We start from the raw sequence: 22,745 nt of genomic DNA on the forward strand, positions 1-22,745 counted from the left end.
AAGCATCCCAGCAAATGCTGCTGGTAGAGCCTCAGAAAGCTCTAATAAGGTGATGAGAATGTGTGTGTAACTCAGCGAGCTAACAGGAATAGTAGGCAGAAGTCCTGGAGTTCAGACTGCTTGTCATCGCTATTAAGTAGGAGGTGTTTGAAGGGACCGAGAAATGGATGAGAGCTTGTAAGGATAATCTGTAAATTCAGTCATCACCCTGTGTCAGCAGCAAGGACCTTTGCTACAAGTAATGAAAACTGAGTTATTTTTATCATTTATTCCAAAGCTTCAGGTAAGGATGCCGTGAGCTGCCAGCCCAGCTGTAACTCCTGTAAAAGTGGAAAGTGATGGAAGCGTGCTTTATACCTACTGCAGGTTATGATATACTATATTATATATCATCTTTATGTAGACACAGATTAATATGATCAATCTGTAAGAATTTTAAACATTTGCTTGCCTAAAAAGGAAACAAAAATCCCCCCCAAAAAACACCACAAAAAGAACTCCAAAACCAAACCCCAAATTTTGCTTATTATCTAGTGGTATGTACTTTAGGGTTTTATTTTGCCTTATACATAGAAAACATTTTTTCCATCAAATCATGTGTACCCTCATTAAAGAATTTTGGACGCATAGTTTTTCACAACACACAAGATTCAAAATGCTACCAGTCAGAAGCTGCTGCATGCCCACAAGAAAAGGAGCTGGGAAAGCTGTATGTGAGCATTCAGAAAATTTGTATATGAAGCCAGGAAAAATTAGCTTGAGACAGTGAGTAATGATATGACAGTGTGAAATAAAGAAGCTTTTTCCAAATATGACAAACTTATTTGGAGAAGCTAGTTCACTTTATTACACTAAAACATGATTGACATGAAGTAAATTTTCTCCTGATTTTTGGTTTGGGGTTTTTTTTGGTTGGCTTGGTTGTTCCCGTTCCCCCATGGCCCAACCCCCCTCACCCCCCCACCCCTTTTTTTTTTTTTTCTTACTGGTACAATCTCATAGAAGAGAATCACAGAATGGTTTGGGTTGGAAAGGGACCTTAAAGAACACCTAGTTCCAACCCCCTGCCCCAGGCAGGGCCCCCTCCCCCCAGCCCAGGCTGCTCCCAGCCCCGTCCAGCCTGGCCTTGGGCACTGCCAGGGATGGGGCACCCACAGCTGCTCTGGGCAGCCTGGGCCAGCGCCTCGCTGCCCTCACAGGGAACAATTTCTTCCCAATATCTCATCTAAATCTCCCCTCTTTCAGTTTAAAGCCGTTCCCCCTTGTCCTGTCGCTCCATGCCCCTGTAAGAAGCCCCCCCCCCCAGCTTCCCTGTCGGCCCCTTTGGGCACTGGCAGGTGCTGTCAGGTCCCCCCGCAGCCTTCTCTTCTCCAGGCTGAACAGCCCCAGCTCTCCCAGCCTGTCTCCACAGCAGAGGGGCTCCAGCCCCCTGAGCATCCTCGTGGCCTCCTCTGGGCTCACTCCAACAGTTCCATGTCCCACTTATGCTGGGGTCCCCAGAGCTGGATGCTCACCCGCCATGCATGGAACGCCCAGGCTGCTCCTGGGCAGTGGGCACCCTGCGTCTGCCCCCATGTCAGACCGATGTCTGCCATCACCTCTGCACTGCCAGGGTGACCCCCACTGCCACGCCGGGGTGCTTCTGCTGTGACCAAGGAGCCCATGAAAGCAGCAGTGTCCTCCTTGGCAAAGCCTTGCTCCTGGTGCCACGGTGCAGGCACAGCATCCCTGTGAGGCATGTCCTCCTCTGCACAAACATGGTCTGGCCCAGCGCAGGCTTTCTCCTTGCTTGGGACAGCACCAAGGACTCACCTCTTACCACTTTTTTCAAGTATTTTCCTTCTAGGTTGCCACTGAAGCTGTATAGTCAGACATTTTATTTACATGGGTACAATAAGCTGATTATCCTTACTTATACATTTCTAAACAATCCATCCATTTTAATTGGATTATATAAGTAATTGGACAGCAACATGCTAAGCAGAGAGAGCAGCAGATGAAAATGTTGGCTCTTTTACAGAGTTCAACTACTATACAGAAGCATATGATAAATATAATAAAAGCAACTCATTACAAACCATTACTGCCAAGGAATTGTTTCCAATCTTCTAAGTAATTCTCTGTTTTCATTACTCACTCTCCATAACTTTAATATTCCTGGTTTTGCAAACACTGTATTTTAAGATACATTGATGACGGCATTTTTGCCCGTTATCTTACAACTGTCTCTTGATTTTCTTCAGTCTGTTAATTAGAGTTGTTCGCCCTGCTTCAAGTTATTCCCTTTCTAATTTGTTTATGAAACCATTTACTCAGTGTTTCATCACATGAACAAGCACGCGCTCACACGCACACCTGTTCTTTGGAATTCATTGTTACCTGTGGCTTTTGTCCTTAGCTGTCTCTTGCAAGAGCTTTTGCAGCATCTGGGGCTTATCTAAGGCACCATGTTTCTGTCAGGCCTCTGCCTGCCTACTGGTAAAAACACCACGACAGCAGCTCCTTACTGCATATACCTTTCAAAAAATCCCATTTTTTTACAATGCTTCATTCCTTCTTTCTAATTTGGAATAGGATATTTCCAGCTGGAAGGGATCTACGACGGTTACCTAGCCCAACTGCTCCACCACTTCAGGGCTGACCAGAAGGGCAATGACCAAATGCCTCTTCAACACTGACAGGCTTGGGGCATCGACCGCCTCTCTAGGAAGCCTCTTCCAGCTCCTTCAAAGCCACTGACCCATTTGCTTTCCATCTGCAAAATAAATTTTTTATAGAGCAAATAACGATGTTGTGAAAAATTGACTGCACTTTTAGGTTGGGGACAGGAGAAGGTAATGTCTCATTTTGACTCACTTTGCATGGACTGATCTCCCAGGTGGTTTGTTTTCTCAGCTTTTTAGTACGTCCATCACAAGATGCTTTGAAATGCATTCTTGGCTTGAAGTGATGTCCTGAGAAAAAATAACCCAGTGTCTATTTTAAAATCTCCTTCTGCCTGCTGCAGAAGTCTGGCAGGTACAGCCCTGCCTTCCCAGGGTGCTAAGTGTGCTGGTCAGCAACTGCAATAATTTGGTGATATATTAAAATGTCTTGTAAACCAGTTTGCAGCAGGTGAATGATTGCTCAGCTTGAAAGACTTCAATTTTCATTTCTTATTTTTCAAAGCAGATACTTATTATAATACAGGTTATTAAACATCAAAGGTTTACCTTGTATTGAGACAATTTAACTTCTTTTACAGGCTCATAAATGCTTTATTGTGCATAGTTCTGAATAAATATTTGATTCTATATGAGATCAGTATTCATCCACAGGAAGTCAGGGCTGTTGAGAGCATGGGCTTGCTTGCCAACCTCAGAGCCCACGTGAGTTTTGACGGAGCTGTCATCTAACTCTCCTCACCTCTTGTCACATAAGGGCCATCTTCCAAAACATCCTGCTCATCTGAATTATGTGTTAAGTGCTAAAGAATCAAAATCAGCTCATAATGCGTTCATCTGCCTGGATGCCAGGTAAGAAATGCAGATGGCTTGGGGACGGGGCGCAGGCAATGCCATCCCCGGGTACGCTCCACTGAGCAAAGCTTGGATCCCCTCGGTGCCTATGGGGGTGCTTGGGCTTCTGGGGTCTTGACCTACAGTGATCCTGGCTGCAGACTCTGGAGGTGTTTAAATGTGGCCACACTTCCATGTGAACAGTGAGGTCTCCAAACAGCTTTTCCCCGTGCACCCCACCAACTGAACAGAGTGGGATCTCATTGCTGAGTGGGGGGCGCCGCTCCCCTCCTGTTCTGACTCGTCTCAGAGTCAGTCTCTGTTTCCAGGACCCCCCAGGCTGCACATCTGGAAGGCTGTCACCTAAACATATCCAAAGCTTCCTGGGGCTGGTGACATCCTCAGGGCATATGAAGCTCACTGGCGTCGTGAAGGCCGTTTTCCCCAATCTTGTCCAAATCCCTGCAAACTGAGGGCTCTTCTGCTTTGACTGCCTGCACGCTCCATGCCTTCGTGTGCACTGACATACAGCATTACCTCCTGGGAGAGGGCTACCGGTGGTGCCCTCCTTCAGGTCTTCTGGCTAATTTTTACCAGTGCACTACAACGGCATCGCTGGCACAGCTAGTCCTGCTTTTCCTCTGGATTCATGGTGCTGTGATGGTTAGTTACAGCAAGGTGTAAGACAGAGTGTGAACAGTATTTGAGAGCTTCGAAGGAGATTTTCACCCACGCATGTGTACATACACTGGTGTGCGTGATTCAGCTCACTACAGAGGTCACTTCACTATCACACTGATCCTTGATTCAGAGCAGTTGTGATGCAGATTTCCTGCTACAAGGGAATGTTTTGCTTCTATTGCCTCAAAAACTCAGGTGAACGCAGGTCCCAGGAGAGCAAGCATCACTCGGGCCTCAGGTTCATTATAAAAATGTAAATATTCCTCTTTCTCAGGATCACTACTCACAAATAAATGTCAACAGAAAGACCCTGTAAGCACTACAGATCCCACCCTTCTGGACTGATTGTTTTCTGATGGGTTGCAGGCTCAGCTGCTGGCAAGAAAGCAGAGATGCAGAGTAAGTTGTTTTTCTCTACTGGAGGAACTCCCAAAAACCTCTTAATGCCTATTGTTTTCCAGGTTCTCCTTCAACATGTTGCACTGGGCTGAATCATGGGGAAAAGGCTGAATGTGGCATGTTGTGTAGAGCTACAAAGAGAGCACATTTTCCCCTCAGAAAATAATTAAGGCAAGGACGAATCAAAATACTCACTTCACTTCTAATTTAATTAAATAAATTGATTTTATATAGCTCTTCATTTTCAGATGGATTTTTTAATGATGGGACTATTTGCAAGAGTTCTTCAGAAGAGACATATATTAAAGCCTCCAGTGAAGTGCCACGAGTCGTCTGTCACAGAGTTATTGCACATTCCTGGGGAAGAACTGAGGGAGAGGCTGGCAAGAGCCATTTCTTGTTTGCATAGGGGAATCTATCTTCCTTTGAGATGACGCTGTCCATTTTCCCAGGGAAATTCTATTTCTTTAGCGTTAAAGAAATTTACACAATAGCGCATATGATGCGAAAAGGCATTAGGGGAACTCTGCCTGGTTTCCTCTGCTTTGTCTCCCTTGGAGAAAAAGATTTTTTTTTTTTTTTTTTTAGAATAAAATACTTGGGAAAGACAGGGACCAGGCAGAGGGAACAGTGGCAACCCAGCATAACACAGTGATAATGATACAGTTTGGGGATGTAAACAGGGACACGACAACAGGTACACGACAACCCAGTGTGTTTCAGTCCCTCTGTGCTGTGACTAGCTTTTTAAAAGGGAATGGTTCAGTGGGATTGCATCAGACAGAATATTGCAGTCACAGTATTAATTCCATTTGCAGTTCCCACTGGTAATTTTTAGGCACAGTAAATCTTGTAGCTGTTGCACAGGGGTGCTGAGCCAGCTGGCAGATGTCACAGCAAGGGTGTCACTGCCTGTCCTCTCCAAAAGGCCACGGAGGCTTGGAGAGATCCTGATACAGGGAGAAAGGCAAAGCCTGTGCCCTTACTTGGGAAGCACTGAAGGGGGAATCCAGAGAGCTGCAGGCAGGTCCCAGGTTGGAGATGCTTGCTGGGAGCAGCCAGGCCCCTTACAGGGAGACACCCCATGCCAACCAATGCCAGTGTGGATTGCTGCTGCAACTGGAGTCTGAATCTGTTTGCCTCAACAGGGCATCAATTGTCACAGCACAAGCAGAACCAGCCAGCTGCAAAAAAGGCTTTACCGTGGGTCGCATTCTACCGTCCATGCTGTTTTTCCACCAGCCTGAGGCCAGACCACCCTGATCCTTGTCTCTGCTTCCTCTGGGTTCTTCCTTCTCTGGGCTTCTGCTCCATCTAGCCTTCCTGCCCCACAATCCTCAGGGCTATTTAACCACTTTTTGGGAACGAGCCACAGCTGCACATCATCCATGTCAATCAGCCCACTGGTTCGTAGCAAGGCCACAGCTGCATGTTATCAATGTTAATCAACCCACTGCCTTCATTCCTCTACAGATTGCCTTGCTGTATGCTTAATATATAGCATAATATATAACAGCATAAATATAGCATAGTATATAGAAGTTCAAGAAGAAAAAAAAGATGTCACACATGCTATAAAGTGTTTCCCAAGGAGGCCTTGGTTTGTCTCGCAATATACTGACATGCAAATCTCAAGTAGGGATGTGGAGAACTTTGTCTCTGCTGAGGCCAGAAAAGTGTTGCTGGTTTCCTGGATGGATAATAAACCAGGCTTAGGGTGGGACAGGAAAAGTTACGGGTGGTCAGTGAGTTGTTCCTGTGTGCTCATGGCTAAAGAAAAAGGTGCAGTTTACTGTCAAAATGCAGATGCAGCCAAGCTCCCATCTGGTCTCCTGGAGAGCTTATCCATGCACCAGCACAGAGATCCTCAGCCATGCCTAGCTGGAAAAGCAAGCTGCAATAGATTGCTTTGCTTTCTTCTTGATGAGAGAGAGTAAAATTGAAAAGTAGGGAAAGAAACTTGGCTAGTGCTGGTTGGAGCCATCATATTTTACTCTTCTCCAAAGATGCATAGCCTTAAAAACAGTATTGCCTTTCCTGCATGCCGAGGATCTTGTTCCATTTTCACTGCCACCTCCAGCATTAGCCAAATGTTTGGGCAGTAATTTTCTTCCAAATCCACCCTCATTATTATTCAGGCAATTTATGCCCTCCCGTTCACAAGGACTGTAATAACAAGAGGAGATGATAAGAAACCATTCTTCCGATAATGATTTAAATGGGAGTGTGTGGGATACCAGCCCTCTCTGAATTGTAATACACCAATTGTTCTGATATATGCAGTGCCTGCAGTCATCTGGCACCAACTTCTCAAAATATTTCAAAAAAATATGAAGGAAATTCACGTAGTTTTTCCTCAAGGTGTTTTTCTTGGGAATGGTCAACACTCGATAACTTCCCTTATTTAAGGAAGAATGCAACATAAACATGTCCAGCATCCCTCTCTGCAAATAGGAAGGCTTTTACATATTAATTCGGTAGTTCTGAGTTATCTTAGTGGAAGAAATTACATGTGAGAAAGGAATTTAGTTCAAGAGAGGAAAGGTGCAGTTAATTGTTGACCAGCTAGAGATGAGAATCACTGTAGAATCACAGAATGGTTTGGGTTGGAAGGGACCTTAAAGACTACCTAGTTCCAAGCCCCTGCCCCGGGCAGGGCCCCCTCCCCCCAGCCCAGGCTGCCCCCAGCCCCATCCAGCCTGGCCTTGGGCACTGCCAGGGATGGGGCACCCACAGCTGCTCTGGGCAGCCTGGGCCAGCGCCTCACCACCTTCACAGTAAAGATTTTTTTCCTCATCTCTAATTTAAATCCCCCTGGTTTTGGTTTTAAGCCATTCCCCCTTGTCCTATCACTACATGCCTTTGTAAAAAGTCTCTTCCCTGTCGGCCACTTTGGGTACTGGCAGGCTGCCCTAAGGTCACTCTGGAGCCTTCTCTTCTCCAGGCTGAACCACCCCAACTCTCTCAGCCCACCTTCACAGGGGATGTGCTCCAGCCCTCTGAGCATCTTTATGTCCCTCCTTGAGAAAGCTGGAGAGGTCTTGTCAGCATCATTTTGATTAACCCCTGCAAGAGTACATAACCCGTTGTGAGACTGGGTAGGAGCTGGGGCTTCTAAATGGGGAGCTGTGTGCAGGACTGCTCCTGCCTGTGGGGTGGATGGGGATAAGGGTGTCCTTGTCCTGACAAGAATCTGCAGGGATGAAAGGGAAGATCCCCTCACCCCTCTCACTCTCCAGAAGGGTTTCCCCCCCACCGCGTGGGGCCAGCAGATTCCATTCTTGCATTCCCTGGGACATGCACTGCAGCAGCAGGGTGTCCCTGGTGTGGGCTGCCCTGCCACTAGTGCCCTGCTCTGCTGCTCCCTCCTCTGTCCTGCTTCACTGAGGTGGAAATACTTGTCAGCAAGGTTTGGCATGCCCCTGCTCCGGCTGCACGACATTGAGCACCGGGGAGACCACACACGGGAGCCTTGCACCGTGGAGGCCGTGGGAGTTAAAAAGGTCAGAACAACAACAAAAAAAGGACTATAAATTAATAAGAAAATTATTATTTTTAGAAGTTCACTGAAATCTCTGTGCATATTTATTTGACACACCTATCTGCAAACTGAGTGATTGTAAGAATTGGAGTCACCTGTGGTGCTATGCGGGTGGAAATTGCTGGGTGGTTTCCTTTCTGGAAAACGTAATGCAGGTCTTCAGGAAACACTGTTGCTGTGTCCCTTTTATTTTCTGGATTTCAAACCACAGAAGTAAAATCTCTACCTTTCAACTATCTGTGTGTAGCTCATTTGCTCTACAGGAAACCTCATAACCATGTCACAACACTTAGCAGTCTCCCGTGCAATTTTGTACAAATGCTTTTTTTGCAGTCCCTGGACTCCCCAGCCTGAAGGAGAGCCATGCCTCCAGTGTTCGTTGCAGCAATGAGATAAAAATTGTCTTCCTCCGCCCCTCAGCTACCACCTGTAGTTCACTCTGCCCGTGGGGGAAACGAAGACAAAACCACAGTTTCTTTTACTATGGCATTTATGGAAAATACCTGAGAGTCGTTTCCATAGCACTTGCTTATGCACCGATCTTTAGCTTTGTCTGAACCATGCTGCTACAAAGTAACTTCTCTAGCCCTAAAAATGGCAACGGCAACAGGTACCGGTATGGCCTCTTGGGACCCATCTCCCCTACTACCTTGTTTGTTTAAGCTAATCACGCTTCTAGATGCAAACAAGTATGAAAGAAGTTGTTTTTATCAAAGCAGAGTGTTGCTTTCACCCTGCTTCGATCTGTGCTTACCTCCTGCTTTCAGCAATGGCAGATCTTGAATTTCTGATAAGGCAGTGTCTACCAGATCTGCAAAATGGTAATAGTGCTAAAACAGCCCCTAGCAAACAGCACAGTCAGTGTCTGCCTTGCGGTTCTCTGAGGTAGAGTGAAACTCCTTGAAGTCCACTAAAGTGCAAAGGATTATTAAAAAAAAGACCATTTGGAAGGTTTGAGCATTAACCTCCTGTGAAGGGACACATTTTATCAGTGGTGTGTAAGGGCAGGCAGCAAAAACATGCATTTCTCTTTCAAATACAAACTTCTGACACTGTTTGTGCTGCCGCTGGGGAGAGCACATTTTTATTCAGCTGCCGTAACGAGCAGCCGTCTCCCGCTTACCCTGCTTCTGCTGGGCGACAACGTTCGATGCAATCGTAAACTTGTTTTCTGTATCTGGCACCACAGGTACATCGTATCAACAGCCAGAAAAATAGGAGCAGTGCAGTGGGATAGTGCCGTGACAGTGTCCCCACAACATGGACTTCTGAATGTCAGCCCCAGCTTGGGATGAGGGTTTTGAATCACAAGAGGAAGACTTTTTCTGTTTTCCATTTGACCTGAAGCTCTCCAGAAAGCCCCGGCTGTCAGGGTCACATGTCCCATGCTGAGCACTGATGTGATGGGGAGGGTGATGGTGACGGGTGGGGTGGGGGCTTGCTAAAGGGTCTGCAGGGAAAAATTTGTTCCTTTCTGACTTTAAGGACTAGTTTAGCCTCAGTGTTTTGCAACTGCCTTCTGATGTTTAACTCACACCCAGTTGCTGAACTGAATCCATTAAGTGCTTTTTCAGGGCTTTGCCGGTTGCTGCTGCTGTTCTGCTCCTTTCTCAAAATGTCAAAGCGCTCTCTGCAGCTGTCATTCAGCAGGGCTTGGCTGGAATAATGCCAGGAAGGTCTCCAAATCTTCCCTGACTGCAGCGACCAAATACTGACAAGTCTGAAAGCTCGTGGAGCGTGGAGCGGCCGCCGTGTGTTTCTTGCTCTGTGCCCGGGAAGGACGCAGCTCCTCTGCAGCCACGCAGCTGGCAGCAGCTATGCAGTTGCTGCAGGCTCTGCTACCTGGGGTTCTTGGGGCTAATATGTTCAGCACAAGCTCTCAGAGCTCTGTTGGGTTCAGTTTTATAGCAATTTAAACTAAACCATGCCAGGACTGCCACTACCCCGGCGTTCCCCATGCCCCATCCCTCCTTTTGCTGACTGTGATAAAACTGAGCTCAGCCCAGAGACCTAGATATGAGCCCAGATGCCGATCACTTTTTGAGTAAGGTTGTTCTAGCCACCCCCCTGCACCCCCTGGCATCTTCTTACGTGGGGTCCCTGTGGAGGAGGCAGGAGGGCTGCTGGGGTGGGGGCTGGAGGCAGGTGGGCTCCAGCAATCCCAGTTTGGATCAGCTCTATCTGTTGTACAGCTGTAGCTTGAAGCATGAAGATCTGTGTCTACGGGCTCTTATGTCCTCATTTTCTGCAGTCTCTGAAACAGATATGTTGTAGGTAACCAGGAAAATAGGTCACTCAGTTGCTTCAGGTACTTGCATTTGAAAACACAGCCAGTAACACAGATTAAACTAGAAAAAGAGAGAGGAAGGGGGGAAATTAGACCAGTATGATGAGACATTATGAGCACCTTATCAGCTGATAATTTTCTTTATTATTTTACCTCTGGATAAACTTTACCACAATTATATTCACAGCACATATACACTCTTGTCCCTGTGAGCTTGCATGCACAGAACCAACCAGCTAAATAAAAATGAAGGAAACCTTAAAGATCCTGACCACTTTGCCATGGCCAGGAATATTTCCTTGAAACGGGAGATTCAGCAGAGGTTCATGGAGCTTGCTGTGGCCAAGGCTGTTTCCATGGGCTTTAGAAGGAGTTCAGATGCGCAGGTGACCAGCAGCTGAACAGACCCCTCCTTAAGTCTAGGCAATATATCATTAATCATACGAGTACCCCATACAAGATGGACATCAATAAATGTCAAAGGTTCCTGACAGGCCTCAGGTGTTGCAGGAAAAGCAATTTGCTGTATCATCAGCAGGGGTGATGAAGCCCGGCTGCCTGTGGGTTTTGTCCCCGCTGGCTGCGAGGAGCTGATGCCCCCCAGCCCCCTCAGCACGATGCCTGCTGGGTGTGCTGTGGTTTTCCCAGGGAAAGCCCTCTCTGGAGCCCCACCACACAGCAGAGGGACTAAGGACTGTGGTTTCCTTCGTAGCTTGCAGCACTCATCTCTATCAAAAAGTAATTTTTATCACAGGATGGTAATTCTGAGTATAGATATATTGCTTTCAATAGAAATAGCATTTAAAAGGTGACATCCTTTAGTGATTAGCTGTGGAATATCCATTACTGGAGCAGAAAGTGGAAAATTCAATGATAAGTTCCTTGAGTGACAGAATCTTGATAAATCTCAATCCTTGCAATTTGGCACAATATTCACATTGTGATTCCACACCTGCACCTGCACTGTTTTTCAGCTTTTATTTGATTCTTGTGCTGTACATTGATCATTCGGGCATCTGTTTGAAATGGATCTGCTTGCATGGGACAAGCTGGCAGATGCTGCAGCTCCCCCCCGCCCCTAGGCCCAGAGCTCTGGCTCAGGCCAGGGTTGGTGCCCCCCAAGGTCTTCAATAGCTGCTGGTTCTTGTAAATGCACAGAGGAATTGCTGGGGCAGGGTAGGCACCCCAGTGCCCCAACTTTTCAGAAAGTTATTCCTCATCCTGATGCATGGTTTCAATATAACAAAAACATTTCTTAACCACATGAACAATAATAATAAGAGTAAATTATCAAAATGTTGTGTGGGCTGTCTCCAGACTCCCTCTGAACTATACATGACCATGCTTACACCCTCTTGGGGAAATAGTTATAGCCATGCAAGAAACAGAATATTTCAATTGTTTTACCTGATCTAATACTGCCACATTTCTGCCTCAAATCGCCCCAAAATAACAGTCATTCAACCACCTTTTCTAAGGAGACATTTCAGGGTTTATCTGCTGAGGAATTAAAAAGGATGAATACTCAATGCATATAAAAATGATAATAAAGATATTCCATCATAATTGTATTTTAATCAACCTAACATATAATAAAAAGGAGGCAACAGGAATGAGGGCCTCATTGTGTCAAGCGCTGTACAGAACGCTGCATTTTATCAGCTCCAGTAACTCATCTGAGGCATTTTAATTAGCAGCACAGTCAGCACAGGTTGCTGTGGGCTTCATCCAGCTGAGTGCTGAGCATCTAAGACTGACCCTCTGTGCCTGCAATGGACCTTAGCATCTGAAGTGTTAGCACAGACTATGTACAAATAAAAACAAATAAAGAAAAAAGGAAACTAAAATATCTTTGGCAGAGGAGTCAGCTGGCTGGTGGGTAGGTGCTGCTGCCCTGGACTCACATGGTGTCGAAAACATGGCTGGTGCTCAGTGTTCAAGTGCCTGCTCAACCTTGCTTTGCACTTCCCCATCATATTACACTCCCCCTGTATGCTGCCCGACTAGTTCTTCTCACTCCCTTCTTTGCTTTTCCTTACTGGTGGCATTTGCATTTCTCCTCTGGCAATACCTTTCTGTTCACTTTTCTCCAGAAAGATCAATGCAGCTGAAGAAGGAGAAGTTATTTACTTTGACAGCCAGAATTCCAGATCGTGTCAGCTTAAAAATTCCCCCATCCCATTTTACAAAATGAGCAGCCCCATCCTCACATCTCCATTTGACAAGCCTCCCTGACAGATCAGAAGGGTTTTAAGGCATAGGCTCGAAACACCATATGCATACCTGAAAGGAGCCTGACCAGTGATAGAGTATCCAAAACCACACCCAGTAATCCTCGATTTTTCAGGTAGATATTTAAATCTAAACTATTTAGAAGTTAAACGTGATTCCATTGGGAAGGATTACATTTCGAACTTGAGTGTCTCTGTAAGCTGATTACTGCATTATAAAATTATTAATAGTTTACATGAGGAAAGTATTGTCTTTTCAAGAAGCAAAATATTGGGTTGAATTTTCTCTTAATGATCATTGGTATTTCTTACTGTGTTGTGTGCAATATAGAATCAATGCACCATAGAATGGTTTGGGTTGGAAGGGACCTTTCAAGACCATTTAGTCCAAGCCCCCTGCAAGGACCAGGGACACCTTCAGCTAGATGAGGTTGCTCAAAGCCCTGTCCAACCTGGCCTTGAATGTTTCCAGGGATGGGGCATTTCCCATCGCTCTGGGCAACCTGTGCCAGTGCTTCACCATCCTCATGGAAAAATGTTTTTGTCCTCATATATAGTCTGATATTACCGTAGTCATTGGTCTGTGCTACTGTTGTGGAACTGCCAAAATAAGAACTCTTTAATAATTGAGATTTATTACTTGTGGTTCCTCTTGACCAAACAAGAATGATTCTCTAAGCAAGTAATTGGATATGAAGCCTAACTGGTCTATATTTATTTTTCTTTAATTACACCTGAATGTTTAAAAATTCTGTTCTGTCAACTCTATTCTATACTGTTCTATACTATTTCAAACATCTAGTCTCATAATGATGGGTTATTACTTTATAAGAGCTCACGCTCTTGGGATAATGAAACATACTCTTATCTTTCAAACTCTCATTGCTATGCACTCTTTTTTGAGTCAATAACTTTGATATCTATTTATTTGCATATTTTATGCCATATGAGCGATCTATGTTACTTTTACTTTAAATGCCTAGTTTTTAATGAGCATAATGAGAAGGAGTGCAACATGCATATAGCTGAAATGTGCTGTAATACACGCTGTAATGAAGACACATTCTACAAATGACCTGCTAACCGCACTGATTTATTTCCTTCAACTTTCATAAGATAGAAATAATTTTCTGTTTGAGAGATAATTGACTCAACTGTCCATACATAGATCTTCCAAGGACTTTCCAGAAACTGCTTAATTGAACCGTTTCTACACTGTTCTTAAGAATGGAAAATTCACTTTCACACGAATCTGCACTCATAATTCAGAGACCTAAGCGACAGGGTGCTGCAGTTATTTATACTACCTGGTGCCGACAACCATCTGACCATTTCTCTATGTCCTTATGCCAGATAACCTGCTGGAACTGCACAATAATGTCTTAGTGGTGGAATTTGATAAAGTACTTTGCAGAACTGGGTTTACCATGGAAAGATCTACAGTGATCCCGGGGGAATTTATTTCCTCAGAGATCTAGCTGGGGAAATCTTTCCTTGAAGTGTGCAGCTGCACCGTGACCTGTGGCACGCTGCGAGCAGAGCTCGGTAGCTGGGCCATGGTGTCTCTGCTGTGCATCTAACCAGTCTGCATCTCTGTAGATACCCTGTAATCCTGGCAGCAGGAATGCAGTCGATTGCCTAAAATAACACCCCTCCAAAGCTCAGACAGCTCTGCCTTCCCTGGATGTGGAAAGCTTCTTCCAGTTCTGTAGGAAGGAATGTGCCAAGGGAAGGAGACCTGACCTTCAGAGCAGAACCACATCATTTAGCAGCTGCTCCTTAAACTACATGTGTGCAAAGGAAATTGCCTTTTGTAGGGACAAGGAATTGATGGTCTGAAAAGTGGCACTGCTTAAATGTGAGACACCCATGGTGTTCCTATGCCATGGCAAGGATCCTGCCAGATGAAAAGTGCCTCCATTTGTCATGTCTGCTTGTCTACAAGAGGCTTTCAAATTTGGATCCTAGTTACAGGCACTTCTGAGGGGCTGGCGTGCCTACCACAGCATCAGCACCAGGCACGACACCCACCTGGACACTGGAGAGCTATTGCAGAGCCACCCATCCCTTAGCTGGTCCTCACACACCGTACACAGCACATTCCCGAGGGGCAGTGCCACCAACCTGCCAGGAGAGAGACATGCACACCTTTCCCACCTTTTTCTTCCAAGTTCTTTCAGGTTTGTTTGTTTAAAGGTGGCATGAAGGGCTTACCTGTCATTTGTTTATAACTCATGCAAAGGCTTCCTGTCACCCACTGCCTGACAACATGGCAGGTGAAACAACCAGAGGAGCAGCAGCTCCGGGAGGTCTGGTTGTCAGAACTGTCCTTCCCACATGCCTCAGGATTTTACTTCTCAGATTTTCCAAAAGGTCTGCAAATGGCAATAGGCTGTTCTTTGGTTGTGCCGAGATGGACCATTTAGCCCTCGTTCAGAGTTTGATGTGTGCAAGTTCAGGAGTGGAGGTGTCATTGATGGAGCCTGGCCATTCTCTACACATCTTTTGACTTATCAGCTCTTCCCTGTATTTCCACAAGCAATGCTTCTATCTTATCCCATCCCATCCCATCCCATCTTATCCTATCCTATCCTATTCTATCCTATCCTATCCTATCCTATCCTATCCTATCCTATCCTATCCTATCCTATCCTATCCTATCCTATCCTACCACATCCTCTCCTCTCTCTCCTACCCTACCCTATTCTATCCTATCCTATCCTATCCCATCCCATCCCAATCTATCCCAATCTATCCTATCCTATCCTATCCTATCCTATCCTATCCTATCCTATCCTTTCCCATCCTATCTCATCCTAACTCATGCTATCCTATCCTACCACATCCTACCACATCCTAGCCTAGCCTAGCCTATCCCATCTCATCCTATCTTCTTTTATCCTCTCCTCTCCTGTTCTCTCTTTTCCAGTCCTGTCCCATCCCATCTCATCTTCTCCTCACCAATTTGTTAAACAAATGCTTACCACAAGCAGAATCAAAGCCTTCATTTCCCCGCCAAAAATCCTCATGAGCTTCACACTAGTGCTGAGACTGACTGCATGCCATGAGGGCTGGTGATCCCCCCGCCACTCAGCTCTCATGGGGCAGCATCTTTTATGGCCTCCACTGTGCTGCCTGATGCTTCACTCCCTGAAGCTGTTTGGAGAACTTATTGCTGCTGGAAATAAAAAAGTGGAAATGTAAAAAGTGACAAAATTAGTGGAGCTCATTAAACCCAGGAATTTAACAACCACGTTTCAGTCTTGGCTGAGAGTTCAGTTGTGGATGGAGTTGGTCCCCCTGTGAGCTGCCAGAGGCTGCACGCAGCCGATGGAGAGCCCACAGCTGCCGAGGTGCAGCACAAAAAAGTGGCAAGGCACGTGTGCTGGTGACAACGGCCCTGCCTGCAGCAGCCGATGAGCTCAGCAGGGCAGCACTACAGCCCAGCACCTCCTCTTTTTGGCAGTTCTTAGAGAAGCAAGGGCAGAGCAGCCTGCCAGCTCCTGCAGAGGTAAGCCCACAGCTGGCTGGTTTGGGGGGGCTGTGCACCCCGTGTCTGTGTGCGCTCGTGAAGGGTGGTTAGAGAAGGATCTCTTGCTCTTCCTCCAGCACCCTGTGAACCCACTTGGACTGACAGCAGACGGGACCCAGGGAAGGGAGCCTGGATAAAATGGAACAGCAAGGAGGTGCTCTGCTGAATTCAAACCAGCTATTTATTGAATGCCCGGTTTCCTTTGAATTCACAAAAGACATAGTGTAAAGCTGTGCACAATCAGCTCTTTCTATTACGTTATTTATTATTCATCACCTCTCCAGGGGACTGAAGATGCTAAATGCATCAGGCTAGCACATTGTAGGACACAAGAAACATTTTGTCATTGAAGACATTGTCACTGTCTTTCCCTTGAAGATGATCACATTTAGAGGAAAAATTCCACTAACAAGAAGACCTGTAACCAGCATTATCTCAAGTAGCACAGGACACATCTCTACAAACATGTCCTTTGCAAAAATTAGTTCCATTCCTGACTTACTACCCTTGAAAGAACAAAACTGGCAAGACCTTATGCCTTCAAACTTACATTAAAAGGCCCCTGTTACCTTTTATGACAGTATTCCCTTTCCCCATTCTGCGCAATTCCTTTGAGCCCTACATCACAGGATAGCGCACGATGTGCCAGGTGTATTTGACAATGCAGGTTGGTCACAGCTGGGCAGAGCGACGCTGTCTCCTTCCAGTCTTGACAAGGTCTCCCAGCAGTGCAAGAGCCCCGGTGCTCGTACACACCCTCCTGCTGGGGGACCAGCTGCTGTTGCAGCACTCCCAGTCAGTGGAGCAAATTTTGTACCCAGGGCCCGACTGGGACAATTCATGTCCTTGCCTCACTGCCTCCTGCAGCATCCAGCCCAAGGGGTTGCATTTTGTCTGGGATGGGTGACAGATTAGTCAATTTACTCTTGCCAGAGTAATGGAAACCACAAAATCTGATGCTTCTCCTTAGAAAAGTCTTAAGAGGTGATGTGCGCATCGACCCGATGGCATCCCTGATGCTTGCACCAACAGTTCTATTACAAACAATATTTGATGGTGTTATTCTGAAACACATGAGTTAATATTAGAGTTTGGTAACAATCAGCATAGATTCTGGAGAGAGAAGTTCTTTTTTACCAAATGTACTGAAGTTTTCTTGATCTTGGTTTTCCAAAATTCAGTTAATGAGGCTCCACACAGAAAGATCTTGTGGATCCTGGGCCAAACTCCAGCTAAAATGGAAAATGCCCACAGGCTAAGCAAGCAGCAAGCAGTGAGTCTTGCCAGCGATGTGTGGCACCAGCAAGAGCAGTGCCATGTCCAGGGCTTACATTTCCTTTAGTAAATGAAACTGTAAATTTGGGAAGTTACAGAAAAGACATGGAAAAAATAATTTGGAGCTGAATGAAATGCCTGACAGTATAAATCTGAAGAGCTCAATATAGAAAAGTATCAGAAAAAAACCATGGCGTGACTTGATCATTGTTGCATGCCAACAAAGGAAAAAAATCCTATTTACTGACCCAATCCTTACCCTAGCTGAGAAAGGCATAACAAGAAGCAACATCTGACAGTCAAAACATGACTCAGGCTTTGTCACTGCACAGATGACCCAGCAGTGGAAGCCTTCCCTTCCCCCAACAGCCCAGCTCTGTAATGTCACAGCACAAGCCATTGTGTTCAGAGCAGGAGTCGCTGGATGCCATTCCCTGCCTGGCGTCACAGGAGACACCAAGCCAGAGCATCTAAGGGCTTTACAGACCTCTGCTTTTCACTACTTCTTTAATTAATTTTATACAGCAGGATCAAAAATCTACCTCTGTGTGACATGCTAGTGACATCTGCCAGACACCTGGGACGTGCTGCCAATTTGTTCCTTGCACCTCAAACCACAGGTAGAGGAAGTCTTCTCTGGTGTGCATATGTACATGGAGACGAGACTGTTCTTTAAGTGAGTATCCCTCCCTGCCACCAGCCTCCAGCACTCAACCACACTAGTATGCAGAATAAAACCTGAAACTCCAAAACTTCCCTCTCCACAAAATATAGAAAACTCTTTTCTCTTTTGAGTTGATTATTTTGATTTTTCATAATTTTCCAAAATTATATGATTTCTCATTTTTTTTCAGAAAGATATAACTACTTCGCAGAAATTACTTTTTAAAAAGGTATTTTATGACTATTTTCTACAAAGTGATGTGAGTGACAGATGCAGTTCTAATATTTTTTCCCTTAGTGGTATAATAAAATTCATAGCTAGATTTAAAGCATATCAAAATCAGATTCGGCTTGATTTGCTGCTGTGAAATAATGTTTTATTTGTGAAAGAGAAGGGTAAAGTGGAGAATCTCTAAATTACTTCCAGGGAAAACACCTCAACTATTGCACTAATGCAGCACCTTATTGCGGTTCCAGAAATTTGAAGACACTTCAGGTTCTTGCACCAAAGGTTCTTTACATTCCATTTCAGAAATACAGGAGGGAAGCCATAAACAGAATTATTTACCCATATTCTACTTTAAAATAACTGTAGTTCCATGAGGATTGAATTTTGAAAAAATAAATTTGCACCTATTTAACTCTTATTTTCATGCTTACTGCCAACATTTCCAAGAAATGCCCCTCAGGAGCATTTGAACTGTCCCAGGAGCACACCGTGGGTCTGCTTGTACTGGGGGCAGATTGGACCCCTTGGTACTGCAAAGTCACTGACAATATTTATACATCTTTTTCTGTGCTTGGACTGGCAGCAGTTTATAACATTTGGCAGAAATTTAGAATAAAAGCAAAGTTGGCAACACTTGGCCATCTGCCCCCCCCCATGGTCTGCAGGGCTGGGAAGGTGCAGGGGGATGCGCAGAGCACGGCTTTTCATTGGCACAGGGGTTGGCTGGAGACCCCCCAGCACCTGTAGTCCCTCTCACCTGGGCTCAAGTCCAGGTAACTGCTTAGGTGATGCAGATGTAGACATGAGGGTAACGGCTCCAGACAGGCTCATCTGGTGCTTTTTAGTGCTCCCTGACATTTTCCCTTCTGGGTCAGGCTGGTAGCATGTCTGCCTGCAGCCCTGGCAGCTTTCCTGCAGACCCACACCTTCTAATGTGACATACTTTCAGCTGAGACAGGAAAATAAAATGGAAAGCTCATACCAGCAATGTCAAAGCCCTGTCCCCAGAGCATCCATCTGCCCTGCACTGTGGCAAATGCCAGTGCGGCTTGGGCAGCCACACTAGGAGCCTGAGGTGAAGGCAGTGAGGGCACAGTGGGCATGCAAGCAGGTCAGGGCTGGCAGCAGAGGACCACCCATATTTGTTTCACCCAAACCATGGCTGAATTTTATAGGACCAGGCTTTCTTTCTGAAGCTTCACAATTGTCATTTCTACAGTGTGTTCCATTAAGCAAAACTGAGGCAATGCCCTAATTGTTCCCCCTTCTGACCTGTTTCCCCAGTCCTGCAGCATCCCCAGGACCAGAGTGGGCATGTGAGATGTGCATACTGCCTGAAATGCCCACAGATTCTCCCCAGACCACTGGGTTTCCATGCCCATAGGAAACAGGCAGCAGCTGGGTGTTCTTGATGATCCCACATCTGCATTTAGCCTCTCCCACGCTGCTGGGGAGCTCAGGGAAACATCCTTGCTGCATCCTGGGCACTGCATATTTTTCTGCATGACATGTCTATCCCTGATCCCCACCCATCCCAGTGGCAGGGTGTAATGGGAATCTTGGCAGACAGTCCAGTCTTGGGAGCTTGCCAGGACGGTTTCGCAGAGGTGGGAAGCTTGTGTGTTTGAGATAAGGTTCAGGAAACACTTGAATTCATGATTCTTCTGTCATTTTCATCCCTCCTAGGAGCAGCTGTTCCACATCCAGACAAGTTGTAGGTGACCGGAGTCAAGCTGTGGTGGAAACCCCTTTGGGCATGAAGGCAATGTGACTGCCTGGTGTACAGACTAGCACCAGGACATTGATTCTGTGGCCATTGCAGGTTTACACCTCCCTTTTCTAGCTTCTACAGCAGCGCTTGTGGAGGTTCATAACAGAAAAGCTGAGGCTGCTTTGGCTACAGCCTGAAATGTGTGTGAGCACTAGGAGGAACAGCAGGACAGAAGCTATTGTCTTCCAAAGGGTACAAAGATCTGTCCAAAAACAAGTTTCTTGTCACCATTCGAAAGGAACACCTAAGACGTAGTTGAAGATGGGATGTGTCTTTTGTCCCCCATGTCACACTGTGGATGCTAGCCCCACCGCTTGGACATGCATATCTGGCACCTGTGAGGGTACAAGTGTCTGAGGGAATGCATAACTTGCTTGAGGATTTTGTCAGTAAAGGTCACTTCTTCCTTCTGCAAGATCTGACATTGAGTTTGAGTTTTAAGACACTTATTTCCCTGTGCTTGGAGCTGAATGATGGTGACAAATGACTCTGAAGCTCTTCGAGCCTCTGGTGGGGCCCAGCCAGGAGCCTGGCTCATCTAGGAGTAGCAGAAGCTGAAAGGTAGCTTAAACCAAACCTTCAGTGCAGCATTTTGGGGCAGCAGCAGTGAAGGACAATAGGACAGCAAAATTTTTTTGAAGAAATGTTGCTTTTACCTGACACCCTCTTGCCTTTTGAATCACTGTCTGCACAGGATAGGGGCTGGGGCACTGGCCGTGCTGCCTCCACTCGTCCCACACCACATCTGCTTCAGACTCCCTCCTGCAACTCAACCCTCCCACCTCTTTAAGCATTCCTCCAGCAGTGACATCTGGTCACTGTTAGACCTTTTTATCACACAAATTTGTTCAGCTCCTCGGTGACGGGGATTTGTACTCCGGCGGCAGCCATTTCCCAATCCACCCAGGGGCTGTGTGACAAACTTACTGCCTCGTGTTTCTTTTAAACTTAGCGCAGCAAATTTCTTTGGATGTCCCCTGGTGTGAGAAATGCATGTGAGTTATTCTCCGTGTACTCACCCTGTTCGTCACCCTGCACTTGCCGATGGCTACCCGCAGCCCAGGCAGGCAGCTCCAGCAACAGGACTGCAACTGCCTCAGCCTCCTGTGCACATAGGCAGGCACGTGTGCGTGCCCTGCCAGCAAATGTGCACACACCCTCAGGCATGCTCAGCCAGCCACCAGCATGCTCGTCACTTGTCTGCGAGGTCTCACCCATCCCGTTCTCTCTGAAGCAATTAGCTCACTGAGCAGTTTAATGTTTTCTGCTAAAATAATAGTTGCACTCCAGAAAGAGGTATTGCATGAGCTGAGTGGCATTGCCTCTGGATGGCAGACTGAGGAAAGGTTTCCCCAGGTGATGGGGATGCCACTGGGCATGTGGCTGCTGTGCCATTACGTGGGCTGCCTCTATGGCAGATGACTTTTAAAGAGCTTGTGCTTCAAGGGGAAGTGAAAGCAATAACTGGCACTGTGTACTGCTCTTCTATGTGGCGCAGAGATGAATTCAGATTGAAGAGAAAGAAGAAAAGTGAAGAAAATAAAACTAAGTCAAAAGACCATGCTGGTCTGCTGATGCTTTAAAGCTTTCAGAAGTGCTTTGTAGAAGAGCAGTCCTGCTCGTCACGTTCCCTCAGAAGTCCAACATCACTCATACCTCTACATGTGAATGAACTGCAGAGCTTCAAGGGAGAAAAGGAACAGGACCGTAATGTGATTTGTTTTACACTGTGGGTGGTAATAACCTGGTGGCAAGGGACATCAGAGAAGTCCTCAGCTCTTCCGTTGACCTTGTTCTATTCCTGGAAAGGAGCAGAACTTCCTTCCTTCCAAAAAGTTGTTTCCTTTCAACAGAAGAATAGTGGATGTCAAGGCTTATTAAACCGTAGCATTGTCGTGAAATAAATATAGATGTGGTGGGAGGACACCCTTTTTTTTTTTTTTTTTTTTTTTTTGTTCATTGCTTTTCAACGTTTGTATTTGTGAGGAGTGGCAGCTTGAGAAGCAGAAGGCTCCTACAGGAGCCGGTACATTGCACATGCGCCTGCTCATGGCAACACTCAGATCTCCAGCTCAAACAAGTCCTTCTGGTCCTACAGAGTTATACTCACATGTGCCATATGGCACGGTGGGACCAACCCATCAAAAAGGGGAAGAGTTATGACCTATAGCCACAATAGCTGAACTTTATATGTAAATATCCCTGCAAATGAGAATTAAGACATTATTTATAATAGTGACAAAACAAAATGAAGTGCTGGATTGCTCATTTTTTGCAGATTAGAAGATTAGAAAAGATGCCTTTTTACAAAACCCTCTCTAGCCAAACATACATTGTGAAATTGCAGGCAATGTGCTTATTTTGAGACAGACACTGTCAGTTCAAAATTTGTTAAGTTTAATGTTTAGTTGGCTTGTGTTGTATCTGTCTTATTCTGTCCAGAGGCTGAGCTTTACACCTTCCTGCACTTTGAGAAGACTTTGTGTCTACAGGCAGAAAGTAACTAGAGTATCACTTACAGGTATATCAGTGTCTGATTAAGGATGAAACCACCAGTGGAGGTGTAAGGTCAGTAAAACCACTGGGGAAGGAGTGATGTGGGGCCAGGGTGTTTCCTGGGGTGGGAGTTATGCCCTTCC

The sequence above is a fragment of the Falco biarmicus genome, chromosome 7 (assembly GCF_023638135.1).
Source record: "Falco biarmicus isolate bFalBia1 chromosome 7, bFalBia1.pri, whole genome shotgun sequence".
NCBI lineage: Eukaryota > Metazoa > Chordata > Aves > Falconiformes > Falconidae > Falco > Falco biarmicus.